This window comes from Salvelinus fontinalis, chromosome 5 (assembly GCF_029448725.1).
Source record: "Salvelinus fontinalis isolate EN_2023a chromosome 5, ASM2944872v1, whole genome shotgun sequence".
Lineage (NCBI taxonomy): Eukaryota > Metazoa > Chordata > Actinopteri > Salmoniformes > Salmonidae > Salvelinus > Salvelinus fontinalis.
The window spans coordinates 33180588-33193629 of record NC_074669.1 but is presented as its reverse complement, the minus strand read 5'-3'; the positions used below and the strand labels follow the sequence as shown (position 1 = coordinate 33193629).

The following is a 13042-nucleotide window of genomic DNA, read 5'->3' as shown; positions in this document are numbered from 1 at the left end:
GGTAGTCATCTGGAACGCATTTCAATTAACCTTTCCGGGAAGGGAGTTCCGCTAGCGGAACACATGGCCTACAGCCAGTGAAATTGCAGGGCGCCAAATTCTAACAACAGAAATCTCATAATTAAAATTCCTCAAACATACAAGTATTATACACCATTTTAAAGATAAACTTCTTGTTAATCAAACCACAGTGTCCGATTTCAAAAAGGCTTTACGGCGAAAGCACACCATGCGATTATGGTAGGACAGCGCCTAGCCACAAAAAAACATACAGACATTTTCCAGCCAAGGAGAGGTGTCACAAAAGTCAGAAGTAGCGTTAAAATGAATCACTTACCTTTGAGGATCTTCATCTGGTGGCACTCCCAGGACTCAATGTTACACAATAAATGTTTGTTTTGTTCGATAAAGTTCATCTTTATGTCCAGAAACCTCCTTTTTGTTCGCGCGTTTAGTTTCGTAATATGCACAAAGCGCGTGCACAACATCCAGACGAAAAGTCATAAAAGGTCCATGAAAGTTCATAGAAACATGTCAAACGATGTCTATAATCAATCATTCGGATCTTTTTATCATAAATATTCAATATTATTTCAACTGGACAACAGCGTTGACAATAGAAAAGAAAGATAACCAACGACGCGCTCACGGCAACGTGCGATAAACAACTCATGGTTTTCAGCTGAGCCACTTACTCTGGTCTTATTCTCTCCCCTTTCACAATAGAAGCCTGAAACAACTTCTAACGACTGTTGACATCTACTAGAAGCCTTAGGAAGTGCAATCTGACCCCAGAGACACTGGATATTGGATAGGCATTCACTTGAAAACTACAAGCCTCAGAATTCCCACTTCCTGGTTGGATTTTTCGCATAGACGCAGAATAGGTGAACGGATGATCTCTGTATGTGGATTCCCACCGTAAAGTATTGTGGAGGAGGTGTGATGGTGTGGGGGTGTTTTGCCGGTGACACTGTCTGTGATTTATTTAGAATTCAAGGCACACTTAACCAGCATGGCTACCACAGCATTTTGCAGCGATACACCATTCCATCTGGTTTGCGCTTAGTGTGACTATCCTTTGTTTTTCAACAGGACAATGACCAAACACACTTCCAGGCTGTGTAAGAGCTATTTGACCAAGAAGAAGAGTGATGGAGTGCTGCATCAGATGACCGGGCCTCCACAATCACCTGACCTTAACCAAATTGAGATGGTTTGGGATGAGTTGGACCGCAGAGTGAAGGAAAAGCAGCCAACAAGTGTTCATCATATGTAGGAACTCCTTCAAAACTGTTGGAAAAGAATTCCATGTGAAGCTGGTTGAGATAATGCCAAGAGTGTTTAAAGCTGTCTTCAAGGCAAAGGGTGGCTACGTTGAAGAAAATATATTTTGATTTGTTTAACACTTTTTTGATTATTACATGATTCCATATATGTTGTTTCATAGTTTTGATGGCTTCACTATTACTATTATGTAGCAAACAGTAAAAATAAAGAAAAACCCTTGAATGAGTTGGACTGCAAAGTGAAGGAAAAACAGCCAACAAGTACTCAGCATATGTGGGAACTCCTTCAAGATTGTTGGAAAAGCATTCCAGGTGAAGGTAGGTTGAGATTAACTTCAGGATCACACCACCACTCTGATCTCTGACCAGCTAACACTGTCAGTACACATGGAACAGTAGAAAGTGAACTTAGAGGAGGTGTTGGGCCACTGGTTGCATCCCATTTGGCACCATATTCCCAATATAATATATTACTTTTGACCAGCACCCATAGGACTTTGGTCAAAAGTAGTGAACTATAAAGGAAATAGGATGCCATAGACTTGGTCAAAGGTAGTGGACTATATAGGGAAAAGGCTGCAATTTGGACAGTGGTCAACAGTAGTGCACTAGAAAATAGGGTGCCATTTGGGACACACCCTGTCTCACCTCGTCGAAGTCTGCAATGATCTCGTTGAGAAGCCTGAGACACTCCACTCCCATGTTGTTGCCATCCAGCTCGATGTAGAAGTTGTTGAAGTTAGCAATGGAAGCAAACAGCACTCCTACCTGACAATACGACTGATAGTACAGGTCCTGAAACAAATTCAGACAGGTGAGATAAGCTAAGATGAAAGGAATATTACACAAGTATTAACAGGTATTAACAAGTCCTGGGACAGTTGTGCCCTCAAAGCTCATCACTAAGTTAAGGACCCTGGGACTAAACACCTCCCTCTGCAACTGGATTCTGGACTTCCTGACAGGCCGCCCCTAGGTGGTAAGGGTACGTAAAACATCTGCCACGCTGATCCTCAACACAGGGCCCCTCAGGACTGTGTGCTCGGTCCCCTCCTGTACTCCCTGTTCACCCATGACTGCATGGCCAAGCACGACTCCAACACCATCATTACATTTGCCGTACGACCCAGTACATCACTGGGGCCAAGCTTCCTGCCATCCAGGACCTCTATACCAGGCGGTGTCAGAGGAAGGCCCAAAAAATTGCCAAGGTCTACAGCCACCCTAGTCATAGACTCTTCTCTCTGCTACCACATGGCAATCGGTACCGGAGCGCAATGTCTAGGTCCAAATGGCTTCTTAACAGCTTCTAGCCCCAAGCCATAAGACTCCTGAACAGCTAATCAAATGACTACCCAGACTATTTGCATTGTCCCCACCCCCTATTTTTACGCTGCTGCCACTCTCTGTTTATTATCCATGCATACTCACTTTACCTCTACCTACAGCGCATGTACATATTACCTCAATTACCTCAACTAACCGGTGCCTCCGCACATTGACTCTGTACCGGTACCACCTGTATATACCCTCGCCACTGTTATTTTATTGTTGCGCCTTAATTATTTGTTATGTTTAAAAAATATATATTACTTCAGTTTATTTTAGTAAATACTTTAATACTTTATTTCTTAAATCTGCATTGTTGGTTCAGGACTTGTAAGTAAGCATTTCACTGTAAGGTCTACACATGTTGTATTTGGCACATATGACAGATACAATTTGATTTGATTTGTTACAAAGGGTTGAGGAGGAAGTTCTGGATTTTATAACTTCATGTTAGATGGTTCATCCCCCTGAAAGAACAGTTATTACAGATTTAACGGTACCTGTCCTAGATCAGTGGAGCGAGGGTTCAGTTATTACATAGGGTTAACAGTACTGGTCCTAGAACAGAGGCAGAGAGGTAGACAGGGAACTAGGAGTTAAATAGGGCTAATACACATGTCCTGGGACAGTTACAGAGGGTTAACAGTAACTGTTCTAGAATAGAGGTAGACAATGAACTAGTAGTTAGATAGTGCTAATACACAGGTCTAGGAACGGTTGATACAGGGTACAGTTTCCATGAGCAGAGAGAGTATGTAAGTTAGATACGGCTAATTAACTGGTCCTGGGACAGTTGTTTAAGGCTACCAGTACATATTCTAGGACATTGGACTGATGTGGCTTTCTTGTGCATTTCTCTGCACTGTGTACCTTATATTTGCAACAATGTATCATCTACAGCACCCTGCCATATTAGTACAGCGCATTGAAGGACATAGGGATACATGGGATTCTTTTAACATTCCAGGGTCTTAGAGTCACCACTGTTTCCGGAAAGACACTTCCTGGTTCCACTGTTTACAAAACAATCCTGTTCTTGTAACAGGAATACACATTTCCTGGTTGGGAAGTCTCCAGGATGTTTGATTTCATAATTTCCTGTTCCTGAGAAGGGGGGGGGGGGGCAGACATCAGTAAGACAGATATTGATCAATCAATGGACACAGCAACAGAGAACAGCCAAACATCAACCACAACCGCAACCACTGTATGACCTTGGAGGTCAAAGAAGCAATTCTTGATAACACCCTGTTCAAAACATGACCACGTCATGATGCGGTCAGATCACAATACAACCCAAACACGACCTCAAATCAACCCAACCGCACCAGCTACTCTAGTGCACCGCTACCCAAACATTAGATGACCCAGTTCTGCTGGTGGACCCAGTGGGGAACAGGGGAGAGGGGGGACGGGGTGAGACTCACCATGTTGTGGGGGTTGGACATGAGGAAGTGCTGGGCTACGTGTGCAATTAGGAGATTGAACAGGATCCTCTTGTTGTCCAGCTTGACTTTCTCCATCTTGCCTTTCTCCTCCTCTGCCTGCACAAAATACACAGAGTGAAAACTAAGATAGCCCAACATCTCTATCGCTCTGATGCAATGTATTAGTTTGCATACCAAATGGCACCCTATTTCCTAAAAAGTGCACTACTTTTGACCAGAACCCCTAACTGACCAGGACCCCCTATAGGGTTCTGGGGGGGAAAGTAGTGCAGTACATAGGGAATAGGGTGCCATTTGGAACTGTGAGCTTCCTTCATCAGGGTTTCTGCTAAGAATAAACCAATAAATAACCAACACACCCGGATACAGACAGAATAACAGAATGATAGTCCTTTAAGTTTGTACAGATTTCCATAAATGGGGCTTCATTTTCACTTGGAGCTCTGAGAGGACTTTTCAATTATTCTATTTCAGCTGTAATAGCTTTTCCTCATCACTAGAGGGGGGTAATGACACACACAATAAATTAGAGGAAAAACAAAAAGAAATGGAGGCCCTTAAAGAAAGATGGTGTGGTATATTATAAAAAATAAAGTGAACTGGATGGAATGAAAAAATGCTCCAAACTATTTTTTTGTCTTCAACATAGAAATTATACTAAAAATATTTTACTTAAACTTGTTACAAATCACACCTACAATTCACCAAACCATTTTTTGAAAGAGGTAGCAAAGTACATTAAGCATATGTTTTTGTTTCAGTCTCCTCCATTTCCACTAACCGAAGTTAATTGTATGGATTTTTTTTCTGTTAATAATGTAAAATGAACAACTGTACAGAAAGATTCATGTGAAGGCCAAGTTACAGAGGAGGAACTTCTTGATGCAATTAAAGCCCTTAAGTTTGGGAAAACTCCAGGGATGGCTGGCATACCAGTTGAGGTAAAACAAACCTTTTTTGATGTACTCAGAGGACCGTTATTAGCATGTTTTAACCAGTCCTATAAATCCTCTTAAGGATCCGCCCCTTTTTTACATTTTCGTCTAAAATGACATACCCAAATCTAACTTCCTGTAGCTCAGGACCTGACACAAGGATATGCATATTCTTGATACAATTTGAAAGGAAACAATTTGAAGTTTGTGGAAATGTTAAATTAATGTAGGAGAATATAGTACATTAGATCTGGTAAAAGATAATACAAAGAAAAAAAACATACTTTTTTGGGGGGGGGGGGTTGTACCATCATCTTCGAAATGCAAGAGAAAGGCCAAAATGTATTATGCCAGCCCAGGCGCAATTTACATTTTGGCCACTAGATGGCAGCAGTGTATGTGCAACGTTTTAGACTGATCCAATGAACCATTGCATTTCTGTTCAAAATGTTGTATCAAGACTGCCCAAATGTGCCTAATTGGTTTATTAATACACTTTCAAGTTCATAACTGTGCACTCTCCTCAAACAATAGCATGGTATTCGTTCACTATAATAGCTACTGTAAAATGGAGAGTCCAGTTAGATTAACAAGAATTTAAGCTTTCTGTCAATATCAGATATGTCTACGTCCTGGGAAATGTTCTTGTTACTTACAACCTCATGCTAATGACAGCCTACATTAGCTCAACCGTTCCATAGGAGACCCACCGATCCTGTAGAAGTCCTATAAAAAGGCTAGATTATCAGATACTCAACAAGAAGGTCTGATTTCATTACTACTGAAACAGGACGGACCCAAGTGGTAAATATAAAGATCCAGTCCATTTAAAACATTTGAGGCCCCTTACACTTCAGTGTTGTGATGCAAAAAGTATGGCAAAATGCAAAGTTCATAGAATTAAAAAAGGTATTGTTGGATATTATTCATCCTAATCAGCCATGTTTTTTTACATGGACGATACATTGGAGATAATATAAGACAAGTACTGGAAACAATAGAACACTATGAAAAATCTGGGAAACCAGGCCTGGTATTCATAGCTGACTTTGAAAAGGCTTTTGTTAAAGTATGACAAACTTGAGTGTAAAATATTCAATAATGGCTACTTCTCAGAAAGTATTACAGTTTTTCCTAATTGTTTACACACTGTCAATTAGCCTACCAGAAGCTTCTAAAGCCATGACATCATTTTCTGAAAAGAAAAAGAGAAAGGAAGTAAAAAAGAAGGAAGATGTAAGTGGCCAGCAACTAGGAACAATAACTCCCACGGCTCCTCTGGAGGTCTCTCACAAGCCTAAATTGTACCCAACCCTGATAGATCAGGCGTGGAGAGAGAATCCCGATGATGAAACAGTGGTGGTGAGAAGACGGCAGCCAGGGCTTCCCGTCCCACCCCCACCACCCCCATACGGGGAACCTCCTGGAGCCGAGGGAGGGGTAGAGCAGCAGGAGGAAAGGATAGGGCTAGCTGCTCTAGGGAAAGTCATGACAGATTTAACCGAACTAGGACGTAGGATGAACAAGCGACAGGATGCAGGGGAACGAGGTAGAGACAGGGCTTTACCACTCAGAAGGCTGAGGTTGCATAACCAGAGCCCAGGGAGGAGAGGAGTAGCAGAATGGCTGGATGACGAAGATGAAAGGGAGGCTAGTCAGTATCCTCTAATTGCCTTGCCCAACCCACGGGCTGGGGACGCAGTACAGGGACCCATTTTAGAAGTGTATAGGGCATGGACACATAGGGATGTAGAAAGAGCGGTGGAAGGAATGGTACACCCTAAAACAGGCATGGAAGGATCTAGAAGGGATCTAGAAGGTTTGACAGCCAGCTTCAAGTTAAACACAGGAGAAGTGGAGAGAGCGGTACGGCAGTTGGTGGGGAAGGACTGGGCAGCTGTACGAGGGCAATGGGTGCCCGGCCATAACAATTTAATTACAGTGCCATGGGCAGCAGAGGGTGATTACGCTGTTAAAATTACAGAATTGTATAATAACTTGAGGGATTATTATCACCGACACGCAGACTTCTCCAAGTTTTCCGAATGTAGGCAGGGGGATGGGGAGTCCATCAGTCAGTACTTAGAGAGACTGAAGGATGTGTTTAACGCCAACAGTGGTTTAACAAAGCCCCCCATAGCAGATGGTTTTAACACTGCATGCCACCAACAGCTGAAGATAGCTTTCCTCAGCGGAATACGTCCCGAGATGAGCAGTACCACAAAGAAAACCTTGGTAGGGTGGGGACTAGCAGAACTGGGTTGAAGTAAAAAGATATGCAATTGATTATAAACAGCACTGTAAACGCGAGGAGACTTAGAAGAAGCTGAAAGGGGCAGAATACTTGATGGCCACTCTGGGGGAGATAGCCAGTAAGAGCACAGACAGAAAAGGGAACGTAGGCGAATGAGAGACAACGAGAGAGAGAGAGAGAGTAAGGAGAATCCTTGCAGGGGAAACGCTTGGACCTTTAAATTAGGGCTATTTTCTGGGAATTTTCTCAGTAGTACGTGCCCAAGTTTACGACTACAGATAATTATAATAATAGCGTCTCACTATTGATATGTTTTTGTGATACTGATTTTAAGGTAATTCGTCTAATTGATAATTATGAACGAGTTTATAGTTCTTTGACATATTTGTAATTTGAACCAAGGAGAAGAAAGAAATGACATAGCCTTGGATTAATGGTAGACTTATGTTAAGTATTTAGAACCTAATCCAAGCCAACAGGACAGGGATGTATGACATCTGTGGTGATCCAGGATCATTGAGAGCATCGGGATAACCTTAATCAAACTATGTAATAACCTTAGAGATTGCCACCATAGACAGGTGATTTTTCTCAAATCCATGAGTTCAGACAGGGAGACAGTGAGACATTTAGTCAATATTTGGAAACAACCCATATTTGATACGGACTGTTATAAGAAAGAGCGACAGACAGATAGAAGGAAGGGCAGACGGAGAAGCCCTCCCCGCACTGCTGAGACCTTGATGGTTGGGGAGTAGCATGAGGAGAGAAGATAGAAGTGACACAGAATGGGTAGATAACAGTTACTGGGTGGAGACAAAAGGGGAATGAAAGCTTAGTTAGTTTCAGGGACTAAGGTGTTAGACACTGAAGCATTGCCTAGAAATTATTCTGCACAACAGCCCGAAATAGTAGCATTGACTAGTGCCTGCGAAATAAGAAAGGATAGAAAGGTTACTATTTATACAGACAAGCACATAGGCATTTAAAACCAAAGAAGATAAGATACTTGACAGATAATTGTTACAGGATAGCCATGAACGAACGCCCCAGGGAGAATTGGACAGGTGGAAAATGAAAGGGGCAATCATGCAAGATAATGTCCTACATAAGGATCATTTACTAATCTTACCTGTCATTGTTTAGATATGGGCAGAGCCATGTATCAATAGGGGGGATAGGTTAAGACACTTTGTGGCCTATTGGATAATTAACAAACAAAATGTTATGATAGATAAATATAGCAAATGGGTAGAAGCGTTCCCAACGTACTTGGCGGACACGATTATGGTAACTAAAAAATGTAGGTCAAGATATTATCCCTAGAGTTGGGTTACTAGGATCTATTTCTTTAAATAATGGCTGACAGTTTAGCTAATCAGGTAGAACAGATAGAAGGCCAGAGTTAGGGACCAGAACAGGTAGACATAGAAGTAGAAGATATACTAGCAGAACACATGAGAAGACTGTTTGTTAACCAAACCCGTATGTCCAAGATTTTGTGTCCAACAGGTGAATTACAAGAAGGTGATTCACTCAATCCAACTAGGAGACGGGGTGTGGATCCAGTCCCAGAGGAGAATAGACTGGAAGCAGCCCCGTTGGGAAGGCCCATACCAGGTTCTGTTAAAACCCCCGCCTTTGCCATTAGAATAGCTGAGAGAGTCACTTGGGTCCACGTTACCCACTGCAATAAGGTATGTACCCATATAAATACTGCTGATCACACACAGAGTTAGGAGAAGAACCGAGTACCAACAGGGTCCGGGGATTACCTCCTTAAACGAAGATTTCCTATCCCGACCGTTCATCACTGTGGGTGATCCTAGAAGTGTGAGTATGGGGTGGTACCTAGCAGACCGACTAAGGGCAGGAGAGGGTTGGTGGTTTTTGGGAAGAGTAGGGGCTCTGAGCTCCATCATAGTCTTGGTAACCTTTCTGATACATCCAGATCCACCACTACGCCGGTACTAATTATATGACGCCATTGTCATTGATAAAAAGTCAAAGATAAACTATATAATACACTGATGAGTCTTACAAAATAAGGAGTCAAAGAAGATCAAGAGGTAGGATTTAAGGTAAACATTGAACAATTCCCTAGGAAAGCAAATAACTTTACAGGGATTGGATTGGCCAGATTGAAGTACTCGGCCAACCCACCTCGTTTCACTTTAACTCCTGATGAGTACCAGGGTTATAGACACAAGAATGGCACCGAGAACTTAGATGATTTTAATGGCTGAAAGGTAATCGTTAATGTGACTAACTTAGGTTTGGAAGTACAGGAGAAAATTCTAAACCTAACAGCACCTATAACTGATGTAGGGTGGGCTCATACCAGCAAAGGACGCATACGACAGAAACTACCAGAAAGGGTGGTTAGGCACTTGCGCCCCGGGGTTATTGGTCCAACCAGTTCGAGTTAGGCATCAGAGGCCAGTTATAGGAGGCTAAAGTAGGCACAGGAGGAGTTTTGACCAGGAGGGCAGTAGATTTGTCTAGATGGATGCTATTGGCATCCTCAGGGAAGTTCCAGATTAATACAAAGCTATGAATCAAATAGGTGAAGGCTTTACCACTACGTTATTTTGGTGGTTGACAATAAATACAAATGTGGATTGGAATAATGACATCTATTATAACCAACAGAGATTTGTGAATGATACTGGGGGTGCAGTAAAGGGGTTCTCTGACCAATTATCCGCCACCTCCCTCATGACCTGGTAAAATAGACTGACTCTCGGTATGTTAATTGGCAGAAAAGGGCGGGGTATGTAGAATGATTGGGGTTCCTTGCAGTACGTTTATTTTTTAATAACACAGCTCCAGACGGATCAGTGACCAAGGCCCTGGCTGGTTTAACCACATTAGCTCACAAATTAGCAGAGAACTCTGGGCTGGATAATTCTCTAACAAAGTGGTTTGACAGAGTGTTTGGGAAATTGAAAAATGTCATAATCACTGTGTTGTGGGCAACTTTCAGTGTGTTGGTTCTGTGTGGATGTTGTTTGATTCCGTGTATGAGAGGTTTGATCACCAGGACTCTGGAGAGGTCAATGACGCAACAGATGGTGAGGTACGGACCGATTCCGAGCTCCGGCCAGTGGGATGACGAATACAGGCCTCCAGGCCTAGGAGATGGCTCCGTTTCTTTTAACTACGGGACTATTTTTAATGTTTATGACTGTTTTTATGAAGATTGTAATAAAAATCCTAACAGGGAGCTGTTAGGCCTATAACAGTCATTGATGAATATCGAATGTACATAGATGTATTGGTTTGGATTATCCTTGTATACAATTGATGTATCAGGGTGTATTATTTAGTCATTAAGGGTGGATTGTTGATGGAATTTATACTGTATGTTTAAATTAATGATTAGAATATTCCACCCTGAAACTATATAATTGTTTGTAATTGATTAGAATAATCAATGAAATACATTAGAATCATCAAATTATTATTAATAATGTGTGTAGTCTTAGTCAGTAAAATTATAATAAATGATGTGTGTAGTTTTAGTCAGAATTAGGGTAAAACAATATATCTGTACACTATGTCTCTATAGTATCTTAAGAACAGACTGTCTGAGCAAGATTCGGTGCCGACCTTGGCTAGGGGCCACTGAGAGATTTGGGAAAGGACAGGGAGTGCTTCTCACGGTCCCTAATCTTTGTCGGCTGGGTATTGATACAGTATGTGCGTAGGATACCTACTGTTCGTGTGTATGTATCTGCGTATGATATCTACTGTTTGTGTGCAAAAGTATGTGTGTAAGGAGCCGGTATAAAATGAATGGTTTTATACAGCGAACCAGCGCGCCCGTGAATAAACATTTTGACTATCATAGCTGGGCCTCCGTCTGTTTCATTCAACCAGTATCTTACAAATTCTGGGTTGCAGACTGAGTAGTTTAATTGAATTGGGTTATGAACATTGAGAACATAATTCTCGTAACAACTTGTGATAAAACTTAATCCACAGCTATTTTTAACATTGAGAGCGGACTCCTGTGGTTGGCGGTTGCAGCAAAAAAATATATATACTTCAATTTCTTTTGCCTCTGGGCCCCCTACGGGCTTGGGCCCAGGGGCTTCAGCACCTGTAAGCCCCTGCATTAAGCCAGACCTGCCAATACCCAATACTAAATATTTGCATTTTGTATGAAGACTTGCTTTGGTTTGTTCTTTCTTTTCTGTTATCTGTTTCTGATATTCTTTATTTCTTTCTTTACTATATGTAATTCGTTTTTTTTCTTTCATTCATCCTTTCTTAAATTTATTTTATCCTTCCTTTTTTATCCTTTCTTTCCTAGCACACGGTGACTGCTCGTGAAAACCACATTGCCACCTTTATCCAAAAGTCAACATGCGTATTCAAAACCACTTCAAATAAACCATTTCAAATTAAGCTCACACAAATTAATAAATAAAGCCCACTTTTTATTAATAAATAAAGCCCACTGAAATGGCTCTTTATGTTCATTCTGCTACTTGTGTTGTTTTGTATTGTATTGTATTGTAATGTGTTGTTGTTAGATGACTTGTACTGAAAAGCTTTGAGAGACGCATTCATTCAACTGTTCGTTTCAGCACCACATCGAGTGGACAGCATCCGTCTGCTATCTGTGCTTCAATGGTCGGGCGTTTGTAGGGAAAAGTGGGTTAAGTTCAGGGTTTACATTCAGCATCACTCCATCAAGGGAAATGTTGTATTCTTTCTAACAAAGATATCAACATATATTTCAAGAGGTTGTGTATCCCTGGAAATAATCAGAATGCATGTAAACATTATAGTTTTTAAAACATAGCTTGTCAAAAAAAGTGGTCTCTTGGCCCGGGGTAAGTTTAGCCACCGGACAGGGTAAGTTAAGCCGCCTACACATTTCTGTACTGAACTAAATATTACAACTACCTTTTTAAAACCATCTCTATCTTTGTTTCCAAAACACAATTCAACACAATCACAATCGTATTGTAATAGTGTTTTAGCCACCCCAACATCAACATAGGTGAAAATGGCGTTTCTATGTTTTGTAGTGAAACAGATAGAGGAAGATAAGTGTTTCCAATTACATCATCAACCAATTAGTAGGCAATTATATCCCAGTGATCATGCCTAACATCAATTTGCTGAACTGGCCATTGGCTCAACTTATCCAAAGGCAAATATTTTGATTATATTAGCCCACACAGCTACAAGGACACACTTTCTTGCTAGGTTTAGGACCTGGTCTGGACTATTTCAAAAGGAATTTCCCCCATGTTTGGGCCATTCGTAAAGCGGATGTTGCGAGCGCCCCAGACTTCTCGGTGGGTCCCTCTCCTTTTATGAATGAACTGGGAGCCGCTCACAACCCATGCGTCCTAGATTTCAGCGGCTCAACATGGAGAGGTGGAGGTTGTCTGTAGCGTGACAGCGGAGCTCGCGGCTTTCCACGTTGACTCTTTTGTCGTCAGAAAAGTAGCCTGAACCATATGTGCCTTATGGGAGCGCCTCTCTCTCTCTCACTCCCCATCACTCTATCTCTCTCCTCATTCTCCTCTCTCTTTGTCTCTCTGGAGGCGGACCACCTGCGGTGCCTTCGCTGCTCGGCACACAGAGGTACGTGTGTTATTCATCTTGATTAGAAATAGTGTCTTGTTTATTTTTATTTATTTATTCTTTATTATGACAGTGAATCACACTGAAACCAAGGCCTCTTTCTCAGTTGAGCTCTGGATACACATCAATGCATATAAAAAAACAATATACACTATATGCATCAATAATACTCATCAATAA

General features: G+C 41.6%; 1 protein-coding gene and 1 long non-coding RNA gene across 2 annotated transcripts in view; one reads left to right on the top strand and one right to left on the bottom strand.

The window, feature by feature from the left end:
* LOC129855492 (uncharacterized) overlaps positions 1–3994 on the top strand; it is a 42047-nt gene extending 38053 nt beyond the window's left edge. Inside the window, exons 2-3 of the long non-coding RNA XR_008759515.1 lie at positions 727–887; positions 1096–3994. This is a non-coding gene — a long non-coding RNA (uncharacterized LOC129855492). The remainder of the gene's footprint in view (positions 1–726; positions 888–1095) is intronic.
* Positions 1–13042, bottom strand: part of LOC129855487 (NAD-dependent protein deacylase sirtuin-5, mitochondrial-like) — a 128463-nt gene that overhangs the window by 70024 nt on the left and 45397 nt on the right. The gene's annotated exons all lie outside the window — the stretch shown is intronic.